Below are 24,080 nucleotides of genomic sequence, written 5' to 3'. Positions count from 1 at the left end.
GCCCAGCGGTGCCAGGGGACAACACCTGAAACCTTCGTGGGTTACCTGTTCCGGCGTACAAATCACAGAGACACGGGACACTTCCTTCGGCGTCAAAGATCAGCGTTTATTTACTGCAGGGATACAGAGATCGCTAGAAGTACAACAGAGTGTAGGTTCTGAGAGTCTGCTTCGAATTGCAAAAGTGGATCACTCCTTTTATACACATTTTCATCATTGCACAACATAACGAACAAAAGGTTACAACTCAGTTCCCACAGTAAACTTCAAAAGGGTTGCATTCATGTTTTCAGAAGCCCGGAACATAATTACAGTAACATCGCCGGTTCCCAACTGTAAAAGCACGCTATCCCACCATCAGGCACATTCCATTCTAGTTGTAAACGAGCTAAGAGAAGAGACAGAAACAGGTGCAAGGAAGACAAAGACAGACAACAGATTGAAAGAGTGTGGGGGCAATATCGGAAGCGTGATCACAGAATCAAAGGATTCGAGCCTAACACATGCAAGGCTGAAACAATAGACTGGCACGGCAAGATGAGCCTCGAGCGGAGCCATCTGCCTTTGCCGTGTCATCCCCCTAGTCAAAAAGACACACTCAAAGGAATATGCATCTTCCGCAAGAGCTTGGGCATCCCAGGGTCATGAAGCGGACATTGTCCGTTTGCCGACTACGTGAGGGCAAGAAACAAAATGGATGCCGTAGGGTTCAGATAGAGAAACCCGTAAATAAGACGAACCCTTCCAAGTAGTGTAGCGAAAACGCATACACCTTCTGAACTCGTCATTTGCGGTTCGTAGATACCAAACTCGTCCATATCCGAACATGCCCAAAACGTCGTTAAGATTCTCATGGAACCTCAAGGTGCCATGGTTCTTTCTAAAGCTGGCTTCTTCCGGTGGAAGGATATCCTGATCATAAACCCATTGTTGTAAGTGGCATAATATGCTTTTTGCAAATAATTTGCCTGAGGCATCCAGGAGGGCAATCTGTCTAAAACTAGTCAGCACCGTTTTTGGTCCTTTTCTATACAGGGGGACTATAATTCTCCCCTTTCAAGAGGGGGGATTTTATTCATTAAGAAGCAATATTTAAAAAGTGGCTCTAAAACATCACCCCATACTTCTGGCTCCTTTTTGATTAGTGCAATTGGGATACCATCCGACCCTTGTGGGCCGGAAGTTCTAGCAATCTTTATGTACTTTACCAATTCCTTTCCTAGTGGGTGACCAAATTCAGTAAAAACAGCAGACGCAGGTTTAACCCCATCAGGCAACACAGGAGAAACTGGACTATTATTTCTATATAAAAGAGAGATGTAATCCACCCATTCCTTTTCGGGAATCGGTATCGGTGTAGCTCTCTGCCTTGAATCGCAATAATCAGCGATCAGGTGCCAATATTTTCTCGAGTCCTTGGCCCTTGCGGCTGCCCTCAGCCCTATCCACATTGCATCGAGCTCCCTTCTTTTTTCACTGAGCATGAGGCGACTTCTCACTCGCTTGAGGCAATTGATTTCCTGCTGTCGTCCAAGGAGGAAATGTATGTGCTGTTTTCGAACAAGATGGTTAATTGCCTGTTTTAAAAATATCATATGAGACCTATCTTGTTTATACGTGAGAGGTTCAGAAGATGTGAAGCTTAATTTACAAATCTTCTTTATTTGAACCTCAAAGAAGGATATGATGTTGGAGTGAGTAATACTTTGCTTTTCGACATACACCGACTTCACAACGGAGCCTACTTCAACAGTGTTTTTTTGCGTCCAAAAGGACCGACCATTTCCTTTATTAAAAGTGGCCAAGCCCTGACCGGCATTCCCCGAGTACAGTGTGGGTAGATCAAAGGCCACTGACATCCCCACTATGCAGTGGTCGCTCCATAACGACGGGCTAACAAAAAAGTTATCACAAGCCCCAAACATTTGGTAGGAAACAATCACATAATCTAAAATGCTCTGAGTATGTTGAGAATGAAAGATAAAATGGGCTGTTTTATCGGCGGGCACTCTCCCGTTTAAGATAACAAGATCAGAACTTCTGACGCTATCAAGCCAGAGGAACCCCCTCGTGTCTGTCTTTACTTTATTTGGTAATATAATCTCGGGAATGTGCCGAATTTTGGGGCAGATTTACAATAACTGGCACATCCCCAGGGATGTGCCAGTTATTGTGCGCCGCAGCACCGCCACCCATGTTGCGCCGCATTTACAATGCCGCGCACCATAGGGCAAAAATGGCACAGATGTGTGACGCATCTGTGCCATAAAGGCGGCGCATTGCTGGAGTTCCAGCAATGCTCTGGGGGGCCCTATCTGTCCAATGCTGCGTCAAACCTACGCCTGCTTCGAGCAGGGGCAGGGTTTTGACGCAGCATTGGCCTGAAAGTGACTGAGTGAAATCTTGTAGATTTCACTCAGCCACTTTTAGGAGGCGTTCCTGCGCAGGTACGCCCCCCCCTGAGCCGGAACACCTCCTTATGGCGCAGGGCTTCACAATGTGACGCATCTCCCAGATGCGTCATGTTGTTAATACCCCGCACCATGGCGCATCTTTTGCGCTGCCGCTGCGTCACAAAAGTGACGCAACAGCGTCACAAAAGATGCGTAAGGGGCTTGTAAATCTGTCCCTTCCTCTTTGTCAGTATTGGCATAAATCTCAGAGGCAGAATGTGAAATTTTAGCATTTAAGTCCCCCCCCCTACTATCACTAGGGGGCAATCTTCCTTAGAAGCTATTTCCTGAATAAAAGAAAAAAATACAGGCAGAAGATGATAAAAAAGTTTTCCAGGGGGAACATACAAGTTTGCCACAAGAAAGGAGGTAGGCATGTCAGAGTCTCCCAAGCATGCCAACTTCAAGCATATACAGAGGTTTGAGGGGTGGGGGAAAACCTTCTGGTTCCAATTGATTTAGTTTTTAAGCAGGATAGATACCCCACCACTGGCATGTCCCCTTTCCGATCGCTTCGCGTAACACGAGTATACAAAATAGCCATCACATTCAAACTCTTTACAAGACCACGTCTCTTGTAGACATATAATTATGGGATTCATACTTTTTAAGGAATTTAATTTTGTTTCATTGGGTCCAAGGCCAGCCATATTCCAGGACACGAGTAGGCCACCCAGGCTACCTCAATGGAGCACTCCTTACTGCATCCACATGGGTGTCGTTCAGGGCTCTTGCAACCCAACTCCACTGGACAAATTAATCTTCTATGTCTGGAGACTGAAGGGCAGCTACTACGATGGGAACAACATTTATTAAACCACCCATTCTAGTCCACGAAACCACTATATCTTTAGGATTGACCGCAGAATACTCTATTTCAGGGCCCAATGCGTCTAGTGCCACTGAATTAGTAGCCTTTGAAACTTTCAGGTTTTGGCTTTTGGGGCCCGCAATTTGATTTTCCCCAAATTCATTAACAGATGTTAAATCAAGCCCTCATTTAAAAAAACTCACAGTTCTTCAAAACCAGGTTGGCCACAATCAGGGAACAAAAAGTAACCCTGGAGTACGGAACAATGTCATGTACATAAATCATCACATTTAAGATATCATTGCTAGCTATCAGCTTTAGTGACTCTAATTCTGAAAATAAATTGAGAATGAAACCTCTATTTACCCGAATGGATTCAGTATCAAATAGCCAGGTGAAATCCACCATGGGAGATAAACCGGGCTGTGCCCCACTAGTACTCTTTGGCGCATCTCTCCGTGGGATCCATAAGGGAACCCTAACCGTGGAGCAGGCAACTTGTGTCCCACCATGTTGTTGGATATTCAAGTATGGGACTGCATTGGGTATTGGGGCCTCTGTATTTCCAACAGGTGGCAATGAGGTCCCTATGAGGGTTCTATTTGGCCCGACCTGTGATGTATTGGGGCTTGGCGCTCTCCCTCTTGGGTACCAGCCCCCCTGGAATCAATAGAGTCAATTGCCCCAGACCCTATGTGCAGCGAGGGAACCCCGTAACCCATGTGCTTTTCTCTACACAATGGGTCTAATAACTCCTTAGTGGGGGGCTGGGTTCCTTAGAGTGACTGCAGTGACCGGGTTAGAGGAGGTACTTCCGGTCCTGAGTCCCCCAAACTCCTGTGCTATAATGGATTCCCTTGGGTTGCCATCTGCTGATGGAGTTTTTGGGCCTCCCTTCTCGAATATTAAATGGACATCGTTCCGGCTTTCTAAAATCCGGGAAAAATGCAGTTTTGATGCTTTCCGTTTGGAGAATCGTCTCATTTTTGTGTGTTTCTTTTTCATGTTTTCCCCCTTATGTTTTGATACTGGGCCATCCCTCTTACCTACTTTCTGTCCTCCCTTCCCTGACAATGTAGGAGAGTACACCTGAGAGGTAGTCAGAGGGGCTAATGCCTCCTTCATTTCCCCTGCCCTCCCCACCTGCTTGGATTGCTTGGCGACGGCCCTGATTTTCTCATTTTCTCCGGTGCCCTCCAATCTACACTTTTTAACCGGGGGAAGAATTTCAAGGTGGATTTTTCCAAAGGGGGACTCAGTTCGACCTCCTCAAATAATGTACTTAAGCATAGCACTTCCTTTTCAAGATTACATTCAGGAGCCATGTGGGGCACCAGGGAGAGAGGGGTTCCTTCCTGTACAGAAACATCTCTCGACTCTCCAGAGGGAAGGTCTAATACCGGCCTATCCCTTGGTCATGCATCCATGTGGGGAGAATCGTGGGGAGAGATTTAGGGGTAACAGACTTGTTTCCCTTTTGGATTTCAAATAGCATTACAGAAATCATTTCCAGCATATGGTCAGATCTCAAAACAGATTTCTCTAATAAGGATGATATGGAGTTTGAGAGGTTTTCAATACACACAAGATATTCTGATGGTGCCCCTCTCTCTCACTTCCCCATTTTGGTTGAGAATCAGGCAAGAATACATCATGGCCAGACTCCATGGAAGTACCAATCAAATGACTTGTGCTACTGTATGAGAGGCATAGAGAGGCGCCTTGGTTAAGAGCTTACGATTGGAGTATTGACATATCAATGACCACTGATTAACTGGAAGTCTTTATGCCTACGATCGAAACAGTCTCCCAAGACACTTTTTGGGGCTTCTATATCAATGTCCGGGAGTCTAAAGTCTTCCCCTAGCGATGGCTCTTCGCGTGGTATTGCCTTCTCCGCCGGGGGAACCCCAAGGTGGTCTTCCGGACTACCGCCCCGCCTGACCCCTTTTGGAAGCCCATCCGCGGAGATAAAACAACCAGTAGAGACTCCTTCACACTGTCAATAGTTGACTGCTTTGACGGCTTTGACCCATTTATTAGAATAATTGACTGACTGTGCTGGCTGGCAAGAAGGTCCAAGTTTGAAGGGGCACCGGTAGGTACATCAAACAGTTGCACATTGGATCCGACCTCTCTCTCAGTAATCTGATCCACGAAGCTTCCACGCTATACTGAATACTGCATGCCTCGCAAAGCGAGCAGCATGTGTGCTGCAGCGCTAGGCTCGAACTACAATTTAAGAAAGAAAAAAGGCTGGCGTTGACTGTCATCCTTTTGGTTTTGCCAATACCTGTTTTGTCATGGCTTTGGTAAAGTATTTTATGCTTTCACTCACAATCAAGTGAGCCACGTTCTGAAGTGTACTGACCCATTTCCCCATGATGTATGCTGTAGGGGTGGAAGAAAAGTATAGATAACACAACAGCAGACCAATACATTAAGAGGACAAGCTGAAAGTCCATTGAGGTATTATGCATAACATTTTAATAAAATTAAAAGGTCTTGGCAAACAACAGAGATACAAAGTAAGAACAGTGATCAACAAGGCTATCAGAGCTGATTTGCCATCTCCAGATCAGTGGGTAATGAAACTTGAGCCTCCCCCCAACCACCATCTACCACTTTTGCTGAGGGGGGTCCATGGAGCACGGGGACCGTAGGGGTAATGTTACACCACTGTTTCAGAGTCACTATTTCATAGTTGAGAAGATGAAGGCAACAGTTGGAAAGAAATCTCCAGACATAGGCTGAGTGTACCTCAATTAATTCGATTTGTGAAGTTAAAAGGCATCCGATGGATAGTTAGAATAGGAACCAGGAGTCTGCCATTTTAGATTCAAGAAGAGTCTGCAAGCAGCAAAATCTAACAAGGCCTTGCCTTGGAGCTTGACACTGATGTTCTTTAGAGTTTCTCAGGGCTCCATAAAAAACACACTGAAGGAGGGAAAATGGACACTGAAGGTGGAGGCAGTGGTGGCAGAGAATGGGGTAAACTTTCAGGTAGTTAGACTGCTGGTCCCATTTTTAATTCAACTTTGGGATATCAGGGACAAACAATAGCCAGGAGCTAATGTCAGTCCCATCAGAAACCATTGATCATCTTTGGGAGTTCTGCAGGAGACCCATAACTATCTCAGCCTCCAAAAAACTGCAGCACCGCCAGTACTGCCCAATTTGACTGGTAAAAACTGGGAATATAATAACAACTTAAATACAATTTTGAAGTTAAAACTCTGGGGAGTATGTATTATATTAAAACAAATTGGTGCATCTAGTTCTGATGATAACAGTGGCTTTAACCCTATTTTAGCAGCTGCTCGTTGCACTTATATTGTTTAATGTGAACTAGTTGTTCAATCGCTGATTCTGAACATTTTGGTAAATTGGCAGTGGCAGTAGTAGCATTTTCACAAAGTGTGCTATAAAGATACAAGCTGCAAGTATACAAAGTTACAAGTCCATACTAATATGCACAGAGTATAATCACCCTCTCCACTTGACAAGGTGAGACACTCTTAAGCTAGGATGCAAGAATGCTGAGGACAGCACCCAATAGATATCATCCTCTTTGAGCACAACACCCCTTGACTTGGTTGGACTACTTAGAGTTAGCAAATTGGGATTAACCTACACACATCTATTCACTGCGTATGAATGATTCCAAATACCAGCTGCTTCCTTTGACTATGAATACACGTCTTGCGTGTACTAGAGCATTGTACTCTCTAAATATTTTTATATATGACGATTGTATTGATTTCTTGAAAATTGACACAAGCTGCAGTGGAGCATCACCCCATTGTAATTCAAGGGTAAAACAGCAAAGCATTTGGATAACACACGATCTCAACACATTACATATAGACCTTTTTAATATGCAGTTGGTGCTGGTACTGAACACATTGTTCTAGGGGAAGGTGTGCCATAGGCCTTTCTATACTCATGTGGGTAGACTGTGTGGGAACCACACACTGGGTGATATGCTTGCACCTATTTAATTATTTGAAGTGGTTTGTAAGTGTGAGTGTAAGGGAAATATATGATACCACTGGCACAATCCCCACCATCGTGTGCATGTTAAATTCCATAGCTTTACCAATGGTCAGTACAGCTATATTTACAAAATGCAACCACTTTTCCACACCGCCTCTGTACATACCCAAGTGCCATCCATTTCACTTCCTCATTTGCGCAATGAACCGAAGCATAACATTAGAAAATAAGCAAGTTCACTTGAAACTCTCTATCAAAAAGAAAATATAGTTATTTTATAGAAACACTGAAATTACCCTAAAATTAGTTTTGGTTAGGTTCATAAACTAAATAATAGCACCCCACCAATGCACTGCTCCTGACCCCTCACAAGATGACACAGATTACCTCAGAACCTACATTGTGAGTAACATTATAGAAGCCTGTATTAGTGGTAGTCGACTCCACTAGTCTGGCTAAATTCCAGGCCCTGTGCTCCAATAGTCTTCGGAATGATAAAAGTTTCAAAGACTGTGCTCCGGAAGAGAAGGAGTACTGAGAAAGTGCAACGAGCCATTGGCTAGCACCTAACCTCACAGCGAAAATCCAAAAGAGTGTCATGATTCACAGTCACTTCTCCTTCCTCATATAGAATCCTGAGGTAGACCTCTAATAAGGAATAATTCAAGACTTTCTTCTTCCTTGAAACCCACCCCTGTCCCGTGCATCCAGCACTCCAGTTATTCATGTACCTAGTTATTTTAGTAAATGTGTTTTTTGCCAATGCTTGTTGTATATTAAACATGTCAATAACAGCTGAAAGGTGCAGGTTTCACGTTAAAGTATTCATGCCTTTGACTGACCTTTGTAGAAAATGACTGTGAGCTATGCTCTGGGCAATGTGGTCTGATTGAGGACAAAACCGGCAAAACTGGCAAACAGAGAACAAGAGGCACTTTTAAAACTTGCACGCGTTCGTGAGAAAGGCTCTCACGCTGTGTGATGTGCAACACAGCGTAAGGGCAAAGGTGACGTGTGCGTCTTCTAGAACATCCTGGGGTGTGGCAGGGCTATAAAAGCCACACCCAGGAGTCCAGAAGGTGCTTAGTCTTCTAGTTTCTGCCTCGAAGGAACATCGCGTCTGAGACATCTCCATCGGAAATCCTAGAACCGGAATCCAGGCCTTAGTCTTCGGTGTCTTATCTGGAAATCGCCTCGCTGCAGATCTTTCATAGAAAAGAAGAAAAGCTAAGTAACATTTAATTTTGAGAAAAAAGAAAAGGCGCCCAACGCTAGCAAAGAATATTTGTTGGACATTCTAGCTAAGGAAAGAAAACTTGGACATGGATTATTTTTTGAGACTTTATTCCTGGAATTTAAATTCAACGTTGTTTAAAAAATAAGATGTTAAATAGCCATGATGTTTCTGAATATGTACTAAGTGAGAAGTCGTGTAGTCATGATGTTTTAGAATTTGTACAAAATCTTTATTCCTAAAGTGAGAAGTCGTGAGAACAACAACTGGGGAATGTTAAGTGAGCAGATTTAATGGTAGTTTTGATTAAGTGGTAAAACAATTCCAAAGGAAAGTGCAAATTATTTATTCTGTTGTTTTATGCAGAACAGTCTTACATTCAGTCTAAAAGATCGGGGGCGGACAGTTCAACCACCTTCGGACGTAAGAGAAAAGCATCTCTTCAAAAAGACTTCACCAAAAGACGACTTCCAGGACGCCAAGCCGAGTCTAGTAGATCGCAGGTAGGAGCTTACAACTTGGCATAGAACTAAGTAAAAAGAGAGGTTTAAAAGTAAGAAAGAGAACAAAAGAAAGGATAAAGTCTAAGGAGTTTCTTGTTGCTTCGCAGGTCGACTACAAGAACATAATAGCGTCAGATTCCGGCCTCTCTCCCTGACTTCTATCCATCACCCTAGTGTAAAAGGAAAGATCACAGGTTGTAAGGTAGGGTTTCTGGGAGTTTGGCCCATGCGTCTCAGCAAAACCGATCAAAGCACCTTACAGGTAAGAGATTGTGAGAACACAGGTAAGAGTGCTTTGATCTATCTGACAGAAGACTAAGCCCACGGAAAAGTTTTGTCCAGACGCTCTGGACGAAACTTCGCATATATCTCTGCAAGATATAGCTGCAGTATTATTAGAAATAAAATCTGAAAATGCAGAGTTGAGAAGAGATTTAACAGCAATTCAGGGTAGATTACAAACCCCTAGTCCCTCAACTTGGATCTTCACCTCAGACAAAAGATCCTATATAAAACCTCTAGTTTTTCAACCGACCATGCAAACCTTGTATGGAGGGAACACCACTTCAGAACCTTCGGCTAGTACTCAGATTCAGGTAGTAACTCCAATTTCAGTACCCTTAGCACCCCAAGAGAGATTCTATGGAGACTGCAATAAATTTACAATATTTTTGAACCAATGTCAGTTACATATTGTGGCAAAACCTACAGCCTTTCCCGACGACTCTTCCAAGGTAGCCTTCATTTTATCTTATTTAGGAGGTGATGCCGCTTTGTGGTCAGTACCTTATGTGGAGAGAAATGATCCGCTTCTAAATGATTTTAGACGGTTTAAAAGAGCCATGAAAAAATTATTCGCTAAACATGTCTTCGTTCAGACAGCAGATCATGAACTACTTAATTTGAAACAGGGCTCCTCTGATCGTTTACATTATATTTCTACTTTTAATAGACTGGTAATAGAAGCAGAATGGCCTGAAGAAAAACGAATATCTCTGTTCTATCGTGGTTTACGTGATGATTTAAAAGATATGATAACACAAATCTTAGATCCACCAACAGATTGTGAGGACTTTATTGATCTAGTTGTAAAACTCAATCATAGAATTTCTGAAAGAAAGGGTGAAAGAGGAAAATCAGATTTCAAGATGATGGTGTTTAATGAAAGGGGGACCTCGAAACCAGAACCTTCCACAGCTAGATTAGACCCAGTAGAACCTCTGCAAATAGGGACTGTTAGAGGACCTCTTTCCAAAGACGAGAAGGAAAAGCGTAGGAAATTAAACCAGTGCATGTACTGTGGGAAAGCTGGACATTTCATAAAGGACTTTCCCACCCGACCTGTAAGACTAAAGATTAAAACTTCCGAGATAGCAGCAATGCAGCAGTCGGAAAACTAGGAAACTCGGTAGACAATGAGGTCAATCTATCGAGTGCACATACCAATTTGGCCTCCCTAACACCAACTGCCACTCATTGTCACCTCAGTATGCGAGTTCTTCTTCAATCACTAGAGGATAAAAAACGATCTTGGTCTATTGATGATTTAATAGATTCTGGAGCTACAGGCAATTTTATTGACACTCAATTATTCAAAAAACTAGGTCTACAAAAGGTAGTAAAAGACTCTCTAGAAATTGTTGGAGCGGTAGACGGAAAGGAACTCACTTCTGGACCAATTCAACATCATACTGAGAAATTAACGATGACTTGTGCTGAGAAACAAATAGTGGAAATAACTTTTGACATAATTGATGCTCCTCAATTTGGTTTAATATTGGGCATTCCTTGGTTAGTGCTTCATAACCCGTATATTGATTGGACTAACAGAAGTATATTATTTAAATCTGATTATTGTCATGCCAAGTGTTTTCAACAGTACCCAGGTTCAGAGTTGTTAATACAAGGTTACGATTTTCCAAAGAATTCCAAAAGTGTTTTGGTTGTTGCTGGAGTGCCTGATGAGAATCAAGACTTAGTAGAAGTGTTTGATAAAAAAAAAGCTAACACCTTGCCGCCTCATAGGGATTTTGATTGTCAGATAGATTTAGTTCCCGGGGCAACTTTACCTTGTAGCCGCATTTATGCGTTAACTGAAAAAGAAAATGAGCATTTACGTAACTATCTTGATGAATATCTAGAAAACGGATTTATTAGACACTCCAAAGGCCAGATGTAGGTGAAATAGATTTACCGATTTTTAATTACCGAACTTTACTGATTAGGTAATTAAAAATCGGTAAATCTAAGGGGTGGATATGTAGGTATTCCAGATGTGCTGGAATACCGATTCAGAAGAATTCGGTATTTACCGATTCGGTAAATACCAAATCGGTAATGCCCATTCATTCCTATGGGCTTTGAAGCCCATAGGAATGAATGGGCATTACCGATTTGGTATTTACCGAATCGGTAAATGCAGATTTTCACAAGGGTGCAGGGGGTGTCACTTTGACACCCTCTGGCACCCCCAAAACAGGCTGGGGTGCCATGTGGCAGGCATACATGCCCTAAGGGCAGGTCTGCCTGTCACATGGCATAGGTGTGCATGCACACATGTACATGCACACCGGAATCGGTATTTTACCATCAAATTGGATTTGATGGTAAAATACCGAATCGGTAAGGCCTCTGGGACTCTGAAGAGTCCCACCTACATCTGGGTGCGTAAAATTACCGGTTTTATTTTTTTACTGAATCGGTAATTTTACAGATTCGGTAAAATAATGCCCCCTACATACCTGTCACCCATTTACCAATCGGTAATGGCCAAAATTGGCCGTTACCACTCGGTAAATGGCCTCAAACGGCCACCTACATCTGGCCCCAAGTCTCCGGGCTCTTCTCCTCTCTTTTTTATTCCAAAAAAGGGAGGAGAATTGCGCACGTGCATTGACTATAGAGCTATTAACAATGTGACAGTTAAAAACCGATATCCATTACCTTTAATACCCACACTACTGGATCAAATCAAAGATACCACTATTTATACAAAACTGGATTTGCGAGGAGCATACCATTTGGTGCGAGTCCGAGAGGGAGATGAATGGAAGACAGCATTCCGTACGAAATTTGGATTGTATGAATACCAGGTTATGCCTTTTGGACTCTGCAATGCTCCAGCCGCATTCCAGTTTTTCATAAATGAAGTGTTAAGAGATTTCTTGGATATCTGCTGTATCGTCTATATTGATGATATACTCATCTACTCAAAAGAGAAGTCTGAGCATGTATAGCAAGTACGAGCCATTCTTCAACAGCTTTTACAAAATTCCTTATTTGTAAAACTTGAAAAGAGCCTGTTCTATGTTACCACTGTAGACTTTCTGGGATACATCCTTAGTCCGGCAAGCATAGAAATGGACCCAAAAAAGGTTCAAGCAATCATAGATTGGCCGAGTCCCACATCAGTGAAACAAGTCCAAAGTTTTCTGGGATTTGCAAATTTTTATAGACGGTTCATAAACAATTTTTCACAAAAGGTAACTCCTATCACTAAATTATTAAGAAAAAATATGAAATTCGAATGGACCTCAGAGACAGAATTGGCCTTTCAGGATTTAAAAAACCAATTCATAACAGCCCCTATTTTAAAACATCCTGATTCCTCTCAGCCTTTCATAGTGGAAGCTGATGCCTCCCAATTTGCGATGGGAGGCATTTTGTCCCAAAGGAGTAAAAATACTGGACAAATGCATCCAATCGCATACTTTTCCAAAAAATTATCTCCCACGGAACAAAATTATGCCATAGCCGATAGAGAATTATTGGCCATAAAAGCTGTATTCAAAGAATGGCGACACTACTTGCTAGGGGCTCGTTATCCAGTAACCATCTATACTTATCATAGGAATTTGCAGTCCCTTAGATCTGCTAAAGCTTTGTCTCCTCGTCAATTGCGTTGGACTCTGTTCTTTAATGATTATGAATGTATCATCACTTATTGCCCTGGTAAAGATAATAACAAGGCTGATGCATTATCCAGAATAGGTATAAGTGATGATTTGAGTGCCAAAAAAGAAACTGTTCATCCAATTATTCCTGCAGAGCGTTTTCAAATAGGACTAATTGACTCTGAAGTTTTATTGGACATAGAAAAATTTCTAAAAAGTCAATCAAAGGAAGAATGGAATAAGGATTACCCGTTATTGCAATGGAAAGAAAATGTTTTATGTATGAATGACCAGGTGTTTGTTCCTAATGAATCTTTACAGGAAAAGGTGTTACAAATCTACCATGATTCAATTTTGTCAATCCATCCAGGTGTAACGAAAATGTACCAATTAATTAAAAGGCAGTTTTGGTGGCCAACTATGCTCAAAGACATCCAAAAATATGTAGAAACGTGTGCAATCTGCAGTCAAAACAAAGCAACTCATAGATCCCCGCATGGTTTACTCTTGCCTTTGCCAATACCGCCACAACCATGTCACACTGTATCCCTTGATTTCATTGTAATATTGCCTCGTACTAGGTCTAGTTTTACCAGCATTCTAACTGTTGTAGATCATTTTTCTAGATACTCTCATTTTATTCCTCCAAAAAAACTTCCTTCGGCTGTTGAGTTAGCTCACATTTCTGTAACACAAATTGTTAAGCTACACGGAATATCTTCGGTAGTACTCTCGGACAGGGGATCTCAGTTCGTGTCACATTTTTGGCAAAACCTAGGAAAGTCTCTGAACATGGAAGTGCGTTTATCATCTAGCTTTCATCCACAAACTGACGGATTAACAGAACGCACAAATCAAACAATTGAACAATTCTTGCAATGTTTGCTGGCCACTTGTGATCAGGAATGGTCTGATGTCTTATGGGATACAGAATTTGCTTACAACAATTCTGATCATTCCTCAATTGGTATGTCTCCTTTTTTCTGTGTTTTTGGATTTCATCCAAAAGACATGTTAGGTGTAGGTAAAAAAGTAAAAGTCACTCTAGCAGTTACTGATTATGTAAACCATTTGGTTTCAATTCAACAAAAAGCTCAACAACATTTGGTTCTTGCAAAGGAGACTCAAAAGAAATTTGCAGACAAACATCGCTCTAAACCACCACTTTATTCAATAGGTGACAAGGTTTGGTTGTCTACAAAAAACTTAAAATTAAAATGCCATAAAGCCTTTCGTCCACGATTCATAGGTCCTTTCACTATAGAGAAAGTTCTAAATCCTGTTAGCATGAAATTGAAATTGCCAACTACTTATCGAATCCATCCTGTATTTCATGTCTCCCTACTTAAACCATGCAATCCAGAAACCAGATTGTTGAGTCGTCCTCCAGAGGTAGAGGTGGACGGTATACCGGAATATGAAGTAAAAGCAGTACTTGATTCCAAAAGAATTAAAGGCAAATCGTTCTATCTTGTAGATTGGAAAGGTTACGGCCCTGAAGACCGCTCTTGGGAACCCCTTGCTAATTTGAGAAATTCTCCCCAGTGCTTAAAAACCTTTCATAACAGATACCCAGAAAAACCAAAACCAGTTCCCACGGTATTAGAGGGGATTCTACGGGGAGGGTACTGTCATGATTCACAGTCACTTCTCCTTCCTCTTATAGAATCCTGAGGTACACCTCTAATAAGGAATAATTCAAGACTTTCTTCTTCCTTGAAACCCACCCCTGTCCCGTGCATCCAGCACTCCAGTTATTCATGTACCTAGTTATTTTAGTAAATGTGTTTTTGTGCCAATGCTTGTTGTTTATTAAACATGTCAATAACTGCTGAAAGGTGCAGGTTTCACGTTAAAGTATTCATGCCTTTGACTGACCTTTGTAGAAAATGACTGTGAGCTATGCTCTGGGCAATGTGGTCTGATTGAGGACAAAACCGGCAAAACCGGCAAACAGACAAAAAGAGGCGCGTTTGAAACTTGCACACGTTCGTAAGAAAGGCTTTCATGCTGTGTGATGTGCAACACAGCGTAAGGGCAAAGGTGACGTGTTTGTCTTCTAGAACATCCTGGGGTGTGGCAGGGCGTTAAAAGCCACACCCAGGAGTCCAGAAGGTGCTTAGTCTTCTAGTTTCTGCCTCGAAGGAACATCGCGTCTGAGACATCTCCATCGGAAATCCTAGAACCGGAATCCAGGCCTGAGTCTTCCGTGTCTTATCTGGAAATCATCTTGCTGCAGATCTTTCATAGAAAAGAAGAAAAGCTAAGTAACATTTAATTTTGAGAAATAAGAAAAGGCGCCCAACGCTAGCAAAGAATATTTATTGGACATTCTAGCTAAGGAAAGAAAACTTGGACATGGATTATTTTTTGAGACTTTATTCCTGGAATTTAAATTCAACGTTGTTTAAAAAATAAGATGTTAAATAGCCATGATGTTTCTGAATATGTACTAAGTGAGAAGTCGTGTAGTCATGATGTTTTAGAATTTGTACAAAATCTTTATTCCTAAAGTGAGAAGTCGTGAGAACAACAACTGGGGAATGTTAAGTGAGTAGATTTAACGGTAGTTTTGATTAAGTGGTAAAACAATTCTAAAGGAAAGTGCAAATAATTTATTCTGTTGTTTTATGCAGAACAGTCTTACATTCAGTCTAAAAGATTGGGGGCGGACAGTTCAACCACCTTCGGACGTAAGAGAAAAGCATCTCTTCAAAAACACTTCACCAAAAGACGACTTCCAGGACGCGAAGCCGAGTCTAGTAGATCGCAGGTAGGAGCTTACAACTTGGCATAGAACTAAGTAAAAAGAGAGGTTTAAAAGTAAGAAAGAGAACAAAAGAAAGGATAAAGTCTAAGGAGTTTCTTGTTGCTTCGCAGGTCGACTACAAGAACGTAATAGCGTCAGATTCCGGCCTCTCTCCCTGACTTCTATCCATCACCCTAGTGTAAAAGGAAAGATCACAGGTTGTAAGGTAGGGTTTCTGGGACTTTGGCCTATAGCGTCTCTGCAAAACCAATCAAAGCACCTTACAGGTAAGAGATCGTGAGAACACAGGTAAGAGTGCTTTGATCTATCTGACAAAGAGGCGCCCAGTGAATACTTAGGTGTAGGAAATGTTTTCATGTGAAGATCTTCATTTCGAGCCAGACAGAAAGCCAGGGACAGAACACAGAAATTACTGGACATATTAAGGTCTTGTGTAATGATTTAGAAAGAAGTGGTGCTTAATGTCGGCACTGCATTCACAGAGTACTGTGCATTGCAATCTGAAAGTACAGAGATTTTGAGCAATGGGCTGCGACCTAATTTGAGAGGTTACGAGCAGTGTACTATTGAATTTGTTTTTGTTGCACAGTTCACTACAGGTAGCATTAACTTATATATTTATTTGGTTTTGTATCCTAAAAATAATGGTACAAGGGATATGCAAATATTTAATTTGGAAAGCAAAATCTAAGGTATATATCAATGTTTGGCCTATCTGTAGTACACTCAGGGGAATATTCTCAAGGACCGTCGACACCTATCACAAACGACAGTCATCGCTGCCTAACCCTGAAAACTATCACCATGTTAGCGATGTATTACCAAGCCGCCGCTGCATGGCGATAGTATCAGTGAAGGGAGGTGAAAGCTGCCACTAACGTCAGCGTGATGGAGATAGGAATTCTGGGGTTAGCGGGCGTTAACTACCGATAGGCCCACTAGCGGAAAAAAAGCATCACGTTAGTCAGCCCAATGTGAGTTTTCTTTGTCTCTCATGCAAAAAATAGCCTATCTGTCAACCTCCATTGTAAAATAGGCAAACAAACCAATAAACTGCAGAATGGAGCAGCCAGGGCCAAGTGCAGCACACATCAAGAACCCCTGCAAGTCAGCCAACAGCCAGGATGACCATGATGAGAGGCTTGATGCCTCGCTGGACCTGCGCCTGGAGCCTGGATGCCTCACTGGACCTGCATCTGGAGCCTGGATGCCTCGTTGGACCTGTGTCTGGAGCCTGGATGCCTCACTGGACCTGCGTCTGGAGCTTGAATACCTCGCTAGACCTGCGTCTGGAGCTTGGCTGCCTACTTCCTGTTCCTGGAAACAGACGCAGGAGAGCAGGAGCAACGAAGACACAGGACCCAGCTTCGAGGTAAAACTTCCCTTATTACATTTTTTACAACACCCACTCATACACACATCCCCGCATCCACACCCCATCCAGTGTTCTTTCCAGCGTTTACCACCTAACAGCTGTCCAGCCCCTCACAGCACTTCTCAATGGCGGCCGCTGTACGCCCATGCACAGCAGGCATACCACCCGTGTGCCAAAACTCACATACATGGTTACGACGCATGCCATATCATTGCATTCCATTCCCAATAATAATAACACTCGGCACATTGCAACATTAGAGTAGGTGTTGCATAGCGGAGACATCAATATTACTATTCCCACATCAGTAAGTACAACCCAAAACTAACCTTTGCACCCCAAACCCAAACGTGAACCCTGGAATTCCTTTTTGAGCCCCCATAACACACCCAAAAATCAAATTTGACCAATATGCAAACCTCAATTTGAATATTATACCCCCAAACAACCCCCAAATCCATATGTTACCCCAGATTCACCCCCAACATCCATATTTTACCCCAAATTCACACCTCAATTTCAGTATTATACCCCAAATGCACACCCCAGTTTCAATATTATAGCCCAAAACACACCCCAAATTCCATATTTTACCCCAACCCCCCCCAAATTCCATATTTTACCCCAACAGACACCCCAATTTTCATATTTTACATCCGCAACCCATACCCACCGGCAAAACTTTAAATTACACCATTACTGACCTCACAATGCGTTGTAATCAAATGTGATGTAAAGGCACCTGCGTTGTCGAAGTTGGGTTGTTGACGATGTACTGCCTGCATTGTAATGGTCATCTCCTGTGCCAAAGGCAACCCATAGGCTACACAGTTTGCATTCGTCTGCCCCTGGACTGCGCTCTGCACCAAGGAGCCTTCCTCTTGGACACTCCACCACTACGACACCAGCACCCTCCTCGCCATCAACTGTGGACACCACCTCGCCTGCCAGGACCAACCTCTGCTCCGGACCCGACATCACCATCGCCATCACTGATGGCTGCAGTATCACCCACAAGGAGCACCCTCACCATCAAGGAGGAGGCATTGCCATCACCTACAGAAGCACACTTCGACTGACCACAAAACTATAATGGACCACCTCAACTTCCAGATCCAGACCACGCTCAAGCACATCCTCTGCAGCACCATCACATGCAGGCCACCTGGACCATGGCCCCTTTCTCCAATTCCCTTGTAGACCTCTTGCACCCCAGGGTCTCCCATCCCATGACGACATCCTACTCGGCGAACTCAAGTCCCACCTGGACAACCCCAGTGACCAGGACACCACCCCCTGCTGGGGAAGGTCCCCTACATCCGATGCAAGCAGCAGGGTCACCTTAACAAGCCACATAGCAGGACACATGGTCGAGCACGTCACCTCCGCCAGTGGGAACTTCAACTACAGCCACAACACCGGACTCGCCTGGTCGGACCATCATTGGTAACATCACGTCTTCACCTTGCCCACCGGACGCCACTGCCATCATCTCACCCCCTCGCAGCTGGATCAAGGCCACCAAAGAATGTCTCGTCCACTCCCTCCACAACAACACTCCACCAATGCTTCTAAAGGATGACACCGCAGAGCAGAAACGATCACCAATGGATCTCCAACAGTGCCGACATTTGGGCACCCCTGATGAATGGCACTGCGTCAGTACCTTACGCCTGCCTGATGGCAGGCGTGAGGGTGACGCAGTGCCATAGGGATAGGCTGGCCCCATACATTGCTGGAGTTGCATCATGGTTGTGACACGACTGAAGCAATGCGTGACTTTAGCGCAGACAGATACCTGACGTATCTGTCATTACTTGCGTCATGGAGCGCTGTCCAGTGAATACAGCGCATCCATGCTCTCGCAAGAATAGCGTAGTGAGAAGTGTTGCAACACTGTCTTGTTGCAGTGCTGCAACACTTTTCATGATTGGGGCCCAAAAATGCACACTATCTTATTGATGGTGCGCATTCCTTCACTGTAGTTTGTCGCAGGGCAGCATTGAAACATTGCTTGCAGCGCTGTGCCGCACCAAAACATGCTGTGTTGTTGCCCTTAGCGTTATCTTCATTTTCATGGTCTTAAGTAACTGGCTCTATCTAACAGCAGTTAGAGCAGTTTTTTTGGTCGTCAGAAGTTCAAGGATCCCCTTGTGGATATAGAGTAGTGTTGTTTGCAGGCGTTTTTGCACAGGGACGTCTCTCCTGCGTATAATTATCGGTAACAGAAATAGATATCTTTATAATGGATGTTTTCACCTAAAAACTGTCGCTAACGGCTGTTAGAGACAGCTTGGTAATAGGGCAATAAAATAATCGACGCATTAGCAGCAAAAAGTGCTGCTAATGCAGCGATAAGTCCTTGTGAATATGCCCCTCAGCTTTCAGCTTTTCGACTTATGCTGAATGTTATTTTTTTCACCACAACTATCAACATTACCTTGCAAATACTTACAGAAAATACACATCCTGTTTTCTCCTGAATTAAATTTAAAAATGTGCATAACCTTGAAACAGGAGACATGTTTGCTTTCTTTGCTAAACTTGACAGGGACGCAAGCCACTATTTTAACATGAAAAACAGCTTGCAGAAGACTTTGAGAACTACACAGAGTAAGCCCAGCATCCACAAGAATTACCAATGATGAAACTTCGCAAATTCCTTAATCGTCCTTCAATTGAAGTTCTTTAAGAGAATTGTAAATGTTTCTTTAATAATTAATATTATTGTCACCTTTCAACGAAGACCTGTCTTTCATCAATGTTCCTTCTACATATTTCACAGGGCCAACGACTGATACTCTGCACTGGAGGCTAGCATGTATTTTCTATCGAAAAGACCTATTTTAATTGCCAAAACAAATTGACATTGTGATGAATCTGCATTAAATTTGAGAGGCTGCTAATGAGTTAAGCTTTGTTTTATTTAAAGTTTTGCGCATGTAAATATGACTGGATATTGTCTACTGAGGTATTTCTGGATTATAAATAAATAGGCAAATATAGACAATACAGAGTATCTGATTGGCTTGCAATGAGTGAAAATGTTTGTTCCAGCTGCCATTATTTATATAATGTGGATGATAAAAAAGCTTTCACAAATTTCACATCACATAAAATTAAATGTAGGGGACGTATTGAAGCAGGGTAGGGGTTTAGGGAAAGCATCTCATGACAACAAAGAGGCTTTTTGCCCAAAATTGTGAACATTCAGTTTTTCTCGCAATATCCAGAGATGCGCTTGAAGCATCTCATATTTTGTGAACAATATTGCAAGTATGACAGATGATCAAGGGTGAAATTTTCCCCCTAGTAAATACAGGCCTTTATTGTGACAGTAAAATCAAATGGTGAGCATTCACATTGAATTTGTGTCATGCTCACAGGACCACAAATCGAGGAAAATGTTGTAGGGCCAGCCAACAGTCCAACACCTAAACTTGGTAATAACTGAACAACAATAAACTTGGGAAGAGCAGAAAAGTAAAATGGAAGGATATATATGCACATTGGATGTTTAGCCTAAATCAGTTTTTTATATATGTGTGAATGAATTAATGGAAAGTAGGTCTGCTTCTATGATAAGGCATCAATCGATTTGAGGGTCCAAATTTACCAAGATTTTAACTGAGTTGCATCCCTTTTGTAATGCAGGCCCTAGACAAAATACATTTGGCATGTATTAAGCCATGTGAAGCCGACTTGTGCGAAGCACATAGCACTGTCTTGTGTTATTTTGCACCAGGTAGGCATTGCATGGGTGGAGCATGGACGTTCAATGGCTTCCACCAATGTATTTTTGGCGTTATACCTAGATTTACAAATATTTGGGAACCTGAGTTTGCAGCAAAATGGAGCACCTACTCGACAGAGGAGTAGCAGAAGATATCTTTATTTCTCCTTGCTAGCTGAGTTTACAGAGAAGTGGCAGAGATGGGTCTGCTTGGTGATACGGGCCTTCTGGGAGAAGAAGAAAGCAGCAAGAGTGTTATCACAATGTCTACCAATGGGTTCTGCGTTGGTGGCAGGATCAATGCCCAGCAGACACTACAGTGAAAATTGCAAAAAACACAGTTGATGGACAGAATGTAGAACAATGTCATACATTCACCCCAGTACAAGGATCTGGGCCTAAATCCATCGTTTTTTTGCACTCCACACCACCCTGGGTTAGACACTGGCTATATGCAAATCAGCTCTGACCCTGTGCCTCATGGGAACAGTCCAGTCCGAACTACCAAGCCATGTCTTTCCCAGACCGGAATCAAGCATCCAAGGATCGGTTTCTGGCTATCAGCCTTCATCAGCCTGGATAGCTTGACTCCAGTGGTGTGGAGAGCCTGGGACTCACGCCTGAGTATACCCAGCACACTCGGGGTGAAAATTGCAAAAACACAGTTGATGGACAGAATGTAGAACAATGTCATACATTCACCCCAGTACAAGGATCTGGGCCTAAATCCATCGTTTTTTTGCACTCCACACCACCCTGGGTTAGACACTGGCTATATGCAAATCAGCTCTGACCCTGTGCCTCATGGGAACAGTCCAGTCCGAACTACCAAGCCATGTCTTTCCCAGACCGGAATCAAGCATCCAAGGACTGGTTTCAGGCTATCAGCCTTCATCAGCCTGGATAGCTTGACTCCAGTGGTGTGGAGAGCCTGGGACTCACGTCTGAGTATACCCAGCACACTCGGGGTGAAAATTGCAAAAAACACAGTTGATGGACAGAATGTAGAACAATGTCATACATTCACCCCAGTACAAGGATCTGGGCCTACATCCATCGTTTTTTTGCACTCCACACCACCCTGGGTTAGACACTGGCTATATGCAAATCAGCTCTGACCCTGTGCCTCATGGGAACAGTACATTCCGAACTACCAAGCCATGTCTTTCCCAGACCGGAATCAAGCATCCAAGGACCGGTTTCTGGCTATCAGCCTTCATCAGCCTGGATAGCTTGACTCCAGTGGTGTGGAGAGCCTGGGACTCACGTCTGAGTATACCCAGCACACTCAGCAGACACTACAGGCCTTCTGGCCCCGGGCGAAGGATGAGATCTGCAGCCTAACAGAGACTGATTTCAGAGTGCAGGAACTCCCCTTCGCATGTGTTAAACAAACCATGAAGCTGAATGAAGATGTGAAGATTATCAGTGCAGAAGCTCCAGTGCTGTTTGCAAAATCTGCTCAGATTTTTATCACGGAATTGACCTCATGGGCAAGGATTCTCACAGAGGATAACAAACGCAGAACCCTGCAGAGGATTGACATCACTATGGATATCACCAAGTTTGACTACTTTGACTTTCTTATCGACATAGTTCCCATAGATGAGCTCAAGCCCCCTGAATGACAGGAAGAGGTGTGCCAAGCTGTGACTCCTGTGGAACCTGCCCAGTACTACTTTACTGTGGCGCAGCAGCCTACAGCTGTCCAAGTTTAAGGGCAGCAGCAAGGACAGCAGACTACAATGACTGGAATCACCATCCAACCTGGTCTAATCATCATTGCACCGGAGCCCCAGGTGCAGGGCACGCCAATGACCATTTCTCCTTGCTCCTTCCTCTTTCAACGTGTGATGTATTCTGCATCACGCATATAAAGGGGAAACTGCCTCTTAGGGGTGTTTTTGTGCAAAACAAATCCTGCCTATAAAGTAGGCACCCTTGCTGCATGGCGCATGGGTCGCTGCATTGTCGCTAGGCAGTATGCACTGTGCGCCATCTCTAAGAAGAGCAGAAGTTTCACCATATTGCAGTAGACATGGCTTTCTCCCTTTCACACAACACAACCCAGTAAGTTGCCTTGCTGCACCGCCTTATGTGAAATATTAGTACATCTGCCCGGAGGATTTTTGGGAGGTTCTGTCCACATATTTTGTGCAATCAGTACCAGATGAAGCAAATTACATTTGTATAGTTAGGAATACAGTTCCTTACGCAGGAAAGATTAACATAGAAGGTATTTTTTCCTGTAAACCACCACGTTAACACAGGCTATTAAAGTTTCCTTTTGGATCATTGTTAGAAATGGGATGTCTGGTTGGCTAGGGCTTGTGCCAAAGCCAGGCAGAGACCATCGCTCTAGTCAGGGCAAGGGAGTTACGCACCATGGTAACCCCAGCTCACCCCCTTGGTAGCTTGGCACGAGCAGTCAGGCTTATCCCGGAGCCAATGTGTAAAGCGTTTGCACAACACACACACACAGCAGCAACACACTAGGCACACCACAAAAAGGAACTCCACACAAGGTTATATATCAAAATAGCCTTTGTATTACCATAAAACACATTAGATCATAATCACACTTATACACTGTGCCAACTGGCACTGGGCAGTATTTACAGGGGATTATTTACACATGACAGGGCCACGTGGGCCACTGTCAGAATCAGCATTTAGTAGAAATAGATGTAGAACATAGGATAATTGTAGCACAAAATAACAATTGTAGAACACCACCAGTAACCACTGGTAAAAGGTAGGAACACACTACGCAATACTAATCACAATAGGCATAGGTCACGCAGTGGAAACATAAACTGTCTAGCATAAACTATACTAGGCAAAACAACCTCCTAATCATAAAATACATTTAGAGGTACAGAACAGGCATAAAGGCATTACGCAAAAACAATATTAGGCAACAGGTAATTACCAACATAAACGCCAATCACCTTGTACAAAATCACAGAAGTTACTGACCCCAGGCCAACTGGCCTTCCGTGGGCCTTAAATGCCCTTTGTCCAAAATGTCAGGGCTGGGCTGCTAGTGCAGCCAACTCCAAAGGTGCGCAAAACACTCAAGCCTAAACGTGGCAGCTGCCCACTAATTGCTGGGCAGCTGGGAAGGCAACAATGTGGGCACTTGCACTCCCTGTGCCAACTGCCCTCATAAAGGAAATGCCTCCAAGGTCGCAGCCGCCTGCACTCTCGCAGGGCAGCTGCTTCAATGCACAATTATTGTCTGGCACTCCTGGTGCCTCTTGGGCCCCCATTGGGGTTTTAGAAACAATTTTCCCCCCTTAATAAATTAGC

General features: G+C 43.3%; 1 pseudogene; it reads left to right on the top strand.

Moving 5' to 3' along the window:
• Positions 1-21,031: 21,031 nt before the first annotated feature.
• On the top strand, positions 21,032-22,645 carry LOC147673805 (nuclear transcription factor Y subunit gamma pseudogene; annotated as a pseudogene).
• The last annotated feature ends 1,435 nt before the right edge of the window (positions 22,646-24,080 follow it).

This window comes from Lissotriton vulgaris, chromosome 12 (assembly GCF_964263255.1).
Source record: "Lissotriton vulgaris chromosome 12, aLisVul1.2, whole genome shotgun sequence".
NCBI lineage: Eukaryota > Metazoa > Chordata > Amphibia > Caudata > Salamandridae > Lissotriton > Lissotriton vulgaris.
Note: the sequence above shows the minus strand (reverse complement) of the source record. Positions and strands in the feature narration are given on the sequence as shown.